Source organism: Pongo pygmaeus, chromosome 23 (genome assembly GCF_028885625.2).
Source record: "Pongo pygmaeus isolate AG05252 chromosome 23, NHGRI_mPonPyg2-v2.0_pri, whole genome shotgun sequence".
Lineage (NCBI taxonomy): Eukaryota > Metazoa > Chordata > Mammalia > Primates > Hominidae > Pongo > Pongo pygmaeus.
In genome coordinates, this window is record NC_085931.1 from 36,159,663 (window position 1) to 36,165,662 (window position 6,000).

Consider the following 6,000-nt stretch of genomic DNA (forward strand, 5'->3'; position numbering starts at 1 on the left):
CCCTGTGGCGGAACCTCCAGCCCATCAGGCTCAATCAGAAAATGAGGCACCTGCCACTGTGAGAGCAAGAGGCACAGTTGCGCAGCAGCCACAGGCTCTGGCACACCACGAGCCAGGCCAGCAAAGCGTCAACTGCCCCCTACAAGGCGACAGGCAAACCATGACAAACTGGAAACCAGAGACTGGACCTGGAGCACAGGGACCACCACAAGGGCCTTGGAAATGGGCAGGGACCACGGATAGCCACCCACATGTGTAAGTGCGGCCCGTCTGCACATGTCTCTGCATGGCTTAGGGGCACAGGTCCCCACCCACTCCCAACCCAGGAAGGCAGCCCCCATTTAACCAGGTGGGGCAAGAAGGGATAGGGCCAGCATCCGGCTCAGCATTTTTTTTTTTTTTTTGGAGATGGAGTCTCACTCTGTCCCCCAGGCTGGAGTGCAGTGGCCCAATCTCGGCTCACTGCAAGCTCTACCTTCCAGGTTCACGCCATTCTCCTGCCTCAGCCTCCTGAGTAGCTGGGACTACAGGTGCCCGCCACCATGCCTGGCTAATTTTTTGTATTTTTAGCAGAGACGGGGTTTCAATATGTTAGCCAGGATGGTCTCAATCTCCTGACTTTCTGATCCGCCTGCCTTGGCCTCCCAAAGTGCTGTGATTACAGGCGTGAGTCATAGCGCCCGGCCGGGCTCTGCTCTTAACTCAGGGCTCTAGGCCCCCTCGGTGGCAACCAGCACAGAGCTCAGACCCCAAATACCTTCACCCACCTCCTGGTCCCCATCTGGACAAGGGTGCTGGGGACTGGCTCTCAGTCATACCCTCAGGGTACTCTTCAAAGGACAGCTGGGGCCCCAGGGCAGGAGCTTTTGGCCCCCAGCTCCCTTACCCCAGACACCAGCTCTTGGGACCCCACCAGCACCGGCAAGGTGGACACCATTGTCCCAATTTTGCAGATGAGGAAACTGAGGCTGAGGGCCAGCACACAGCTCTCCAGAGCTGAAGAGAACGCAGAGAGCAGCCAGAGCCAGCCAGTGGGTCCCTGTGGCCAGCTCGTAGCAAGCCACAGTCGCCTCCGCCTACCACACTTGGGTCGCGCTGCCCCAGGACAGCCCTCCAGGGCGGCCTGGCATGGAGCCCACGCCCTGCTGCTTCCTGAACAAATAAGTGAACGAGGCCACCAAGCCAAGGGGCTGGATGCAGCCCCAGCTCCTACCAGGGCCTCCCCAACAGACTCCCTGTTTGGAGAGCGCAGTAAGTGTCTCCAAGGCCTCACAAACCACAAATGTCTGGCTGTCTCACAGCTTCTGTAACCTGAACTTGGCCCTCACTCTGCCCTCCCAGGGCTCCTCTCAGGGCCCAGGCCCCTCCTCTCAGAGGCCAACACTGACTCCCCAGCTCATTCTCATCACCTGGCTTGTTCCTGAACCTCAGCAGGAGAGTCTCAGGCCAGATCCTCCCACCAGCCACCTCCACCAGGATGCATGAGCCCTGTTCATGCTGCTGGGAGACACAACCAACCAAGATCAATCCAATCAGTGGATGAACTGACAAATATAATGTGGTCCCTCCACACAATGGAATATTATTCAGCCACAAAAAGGGCTGAAATAGGCCGGGCACGGTGGCTCACGCCTGTAATCTCAGCACTTTGGGAGGCCAAGGCCAGCAGCTCACTTGAGGTCAGGAGTTCAAGACCAGCCTTGCCAACATGGTGAAACCCCGTCTCTACTAAAAAGACAAAAATTAGCCGGGTGTGGTGGCAGGCACCCATTAGTAATCCAAGCTACTTGGGAGGCTGAGGCAGGAGAATCACTTAAACCCAGGAGGCAGAAGTTGCAGCGAGCCGAGATCGTGCCACTGCACTCCAGCCTGGGCAACAGAGCGAGACTCCATCTCAAAAAAAAAAAAGGCTGAAACACCCATACCTGGTACTACTTGGATGACCCCTGAAAACATTACAGTAACCAAGGAAGTCAGCCACGAAAAACGACGATGTACTGTATAATTCCCTTCATACAAAATGCACAGAACAGGCAGCCATAGCGGCAGAAAGCAGACTGGTGCTCATCAGGGGGTCGGGGGAGAGGGAACGGGAAGTCACTGTGTAATGGGTATGGGTTTTACTTTGGGGTGATGAAAATCTCTTATAACTTCATAGAAGTGATGGTTGTAAACACTGTGAATGTACTAAATGCCTGCCTTGTATACTTTAATTTTATATCATGTAAGTTTCACCTCAATTAAAAAAAAAATCAACTCGACACTTTTCACCTAGGAAAGGTCTGGCTTCAGCTTTCATTTCCTATCACTCTTGCCTAAAGCCTTCCAGTAGCTTCCACTGCCTTCTGGATCACAATGAGACTCCACAGCATGATCTGGCCTCTAAGGACCTCTCACAGGACGCTCCGAGGGTGAAGGAGCAACCCTGGGCCCACCTCTGCATAGCTGCCCAGCTTGTTTCCCTGTCCTCCCCGCTACACAGGAAGCCCTGCCTGCAGCGGAGGGGCCTTATTTGTCATTCTATTGCATTCAACCCCAGCACTTCACACAGTAGCAGACACCAAAGAGAAACAGCAACAGCATTATACTGGGCCAGGTGCACGTTAACTCACTGAATTCATGGTAGGAAGGATTCTTATCCCCATTTTACAGCTGAGAAAACTGAGGCACACAAAGATAGCATCAGCTTCTCAAGCTTCCCAGCACAGCAAGCGGCCAGGCTGGGATCAGACCCTGGACACACGGGCTCTGTCCACTGTGCTAACTACTCCTGCCCCCCAGGGCTGCAGCAGTGAGTGAATGAGGTGGTCAGTGGACTGGATGTCAAAGGTCACACAGACTATTTAATAACAGCCTCTAGACCAGCCAGGGCCAGAGAGATCAAGGACTCCTACACACAACTGCCACTGCAGCACTGCCACTGCCAGTCCCCAACCTGGGCCAGGGATGGGGCTAAAGGTCTCACATAGGGCACTAAGGGCTCCCCAAGGCCTGGGAGAGGAGTGGGGCAAGATGAGAGAAACTAGGTATGGTGCCCGAAGTCAGACAGCTACTGAGCATGTAAATCCAGGTGGGTCTGGCCCCAAAACCCCCTCTCAGCCCTGCAACCCGTTGCTGCAAGGGAGAAAGCAACTCGGAGGCCTCACCTGCCTGCACCCTCACCCCCCATCCCTGTTTGAGAGTTCTACTAAATGCCTGAGCAGTGACACAGTGCCGCTGAAATTAAATGGATTCCAAAAATGACAGGAAGCACAAGGTAGATCTCCCCAGAAAAGTGCTGAACAAATGTTGGATACGGTTCACCGGGGAATTTCTTGGAACTGAACAAGGGGAGTTAAACGCAAGGGGCCCCGCTTTAGAGGGGACTCTCTTAGGGTGTCCCACGCAGCACTTAGTTAAGCCCACTCAGCCCTGCTGGCCTTGGCCTTGGGCACCTACGGGAGGAACCTCCAGGGGGAAAAGGGGTGCCTAGACAGGCGGGTCCTGGAATAAGCACTTGGGCCCTGAGGAGAGAGGCCTAGGGCTTGGAAGCTGGGGAGGTTCTCAGCACTGGGACCACTAGAATAAAGCCATTTCTGTGGGTTCACAGCTTCCAATTGCAACAGGAAGCAATCAGGAAAAATAATTAGCTGCCCACTTACTGGCTTCGCTGAGGTCCGAGGCATGTATCTCACACAGAAAATCAGGGACATAACATCAAAACCGTTCTGCAGAAAGATTCCTCCCTTTCCTTTTGTTTTAGGACTGGATCACCACATTCGCTGGGGCTCCCAGGCCTTGCTGCCTAATGTTAAAATAATCAACTCTATTTTTGCCTCACACACAACTGAACTCCACAGCTGTAATTCTTTCTCCTCAGGGGCTCGAACCACATGGACGACAGACATTTGATTCTTGCAACATCACCCAAAACGTGCACAAAACCCAAAACTGCAATGAGGTGAAAGGCAACGTGGTCGGCCTAGAAACTCCCCCTTTAAAACAAACAGCTTCCCCAAAACCCCTTTTGCCTCCTTGACCCAGGCATTTCCGGAAAAAGGAGCGGTGCTGGCCTGTACTCCCCAGATACTGTCGCTGTTTTGTCTTCACCTTGTTTTGCTAGCCCCAGACAAGGCCCCCAAATGTAAACACGCTCCTGAGAGAGGCAAATTTGGGGTGAAACTGTCCACAGAATCTCTAGGTTTGGGTCAGTGGCAGGAGGACTTGAAACAAAGGCCAAGCTCCTCCTGTTCCCCGCTGCCCCCTACACCTCCAGAAGAGAGGCTGCAGCCCGGGGGAACTGACTACACGGCCACCCCCCGGCACCATCCACACTGCAAATATTCAAGGAGACAGCTGTTTGCCTTAAGGAGGCACAGACAAAGGGGCCCGAGGTCCTCCCCGCTAAATTGCCACAAACAAAACAGGAGCCCAGGCGTGCACAGGCACTTGCGGCCGTGCCACTTGGCTGGTCATACTCCAGAAAAGCAAAACACGCACATCCGAAGAAAATGATTTAGGTAGCAAGAGGCTTGCTTCAAAAACCACATGGCCATCTCCAAATTAAAAGAACATGTGTAGCGCTTCACAACTGCTTAAGTCTCCTGAGTCCTCCTGACCTCAACTCCACCCTTTGGGAAACACCAAAAGTTGGAGACAAAGTTCCCCGGCCCTACCCTCTCCCCACGGGAGTGTACAACTGAGGCACGAACCTGCCTTCCCTACTGCCCCGCGCTCTGGGGCCATGTCACCCCCGGGGCAGCCGACCCGGGGAGGGACACCATCTGGGTCACCGGCGGCCACAAGGGGCATTCGGGTCGCCCCGGCACCTGGCAGGTGTCAGTCCGCTTGGAAACCCACATCCACGGCTCACAGGGGCAGCGCCACCGGCCAGGCAGCCCCGCACCCGGGCTCAGAACTTTCTTGCTGCAACCTCAGCCCGTCCTCGGAGCACGCGGGCCGGCCGCTAGAAACAGACTCGCCAACCGGCTCCCCGGGCCAGGCCCGCCTCTGGGCCCCAAGTCCCCGCTTGGTGCCCGGCCCGGGCCACAGGGGCCCAGCGCGGGCTCGGCTCCTGGCTTCCCGCGGGCGCAGGCAGGTGAGGACCCGCCGGCGCCGCCCGCGCGCCCTCCTTACCGGCCCGGGACGCGGCGTCCCCGGGGAGGGCCCGGGCGGGGACGCCGGGGACGGCGGGGGGATCCCCGGTGCGCGCCCCAACTCGCCCCCAACTCCCCCAACTCGCTTCCGAGGCAGCGGCGGCGCCCGCGCACTTGGTCGCGGGGCCGCCCGGGCCACTGTACAAGCAGCCCGCGGTCCCGGGTCGGCCCGCGCCCACCTACCTGCGGCGGGGGCCGGGCAGCCGCACAGCACCAGCAGCAGCGGCCACGGCTGCCCGGGCGGCGCTGCCTCCATGTTGTCCAGCGGCCGGAGCTCACTCGGGCTCCATGGCGCGGCGGCGGCGGCGGCGGCGGCTCCTCGCGCGTCTCCCGGCACCTCAGTCTTCCCCGTTGGGCGCCGCGGACTAGGACGACTGGGAGGAGGGAGCAGGGCGCGCGTGAGCGGAAGCAGCGCCGCGTCTCCGCCCCCCGCCGGCGCAGCTGCCCGCGCCCCCAGGAGGCGGCCGGCGGTCAGGCGGGCCCGACCACCCCAGCGGCCTGGGTCCCTGCAGCCCCTCCCCGCGCTCCCCGCCCTTCCCTGGGGGCGCCACCGGGAGGCTGGGCGCGGGGCTGGGGCGCAGGGTTTCCGCCCCGGGGGGCCTGGCGGCCGATGGGGCCAGGAGCCAGGTGTGTTACCTGTGGAGCCTCTGTGAGTGAGGAAACTGAGGCACGGGGCCAGGCGGGGTTGCCCAAGGGCACACAGCGAGGCAGTTTCAGGGCAGGAAGCCTGGGGCCCCACGGAGCGGCCCCGAGACTTGTTCTCACCTGTGGAGAGCAGAGGAGGGGACAGGGAGAGAACTGCATGAAGCTGGCCAGCTGGGAGTGGAGGTGGGTTTGAAGTTTTACTTTAAACTAAATGTGTACC

At 58.4% G+C, this 6,000-nt stretch overlaps 1 long non-coding RNA gene across 3 annotated transcripts in view; it reads right to left on the minus strand.

Annotated features, from left to right (window-relative positions):
• The window catches only part of LOC129022781 (uncharacterized), an 87,591-nt gene extending 82,080 nt beyond the window's left edge, over positions 1 to 5,511 (minus strand). For 2 of the 3 annotated variants that reach the window (XR_010125895.1, XR_010125894.1), the window contains exon 1: positions 5,319 to 5,501. This is a non-coding gene — a long non-coding RNA (uncharacterized LOC129022781). Of the gene's footprint in view, positions 1 to 5,318 lie in introns of all 3 variants that reach the window. The other variant, XR_008496558.2, reaches the window with a different exon arrangement.
• Between the last annotated feature and the right edge of the window lie 489 nt (positions 5,512 to 6,000).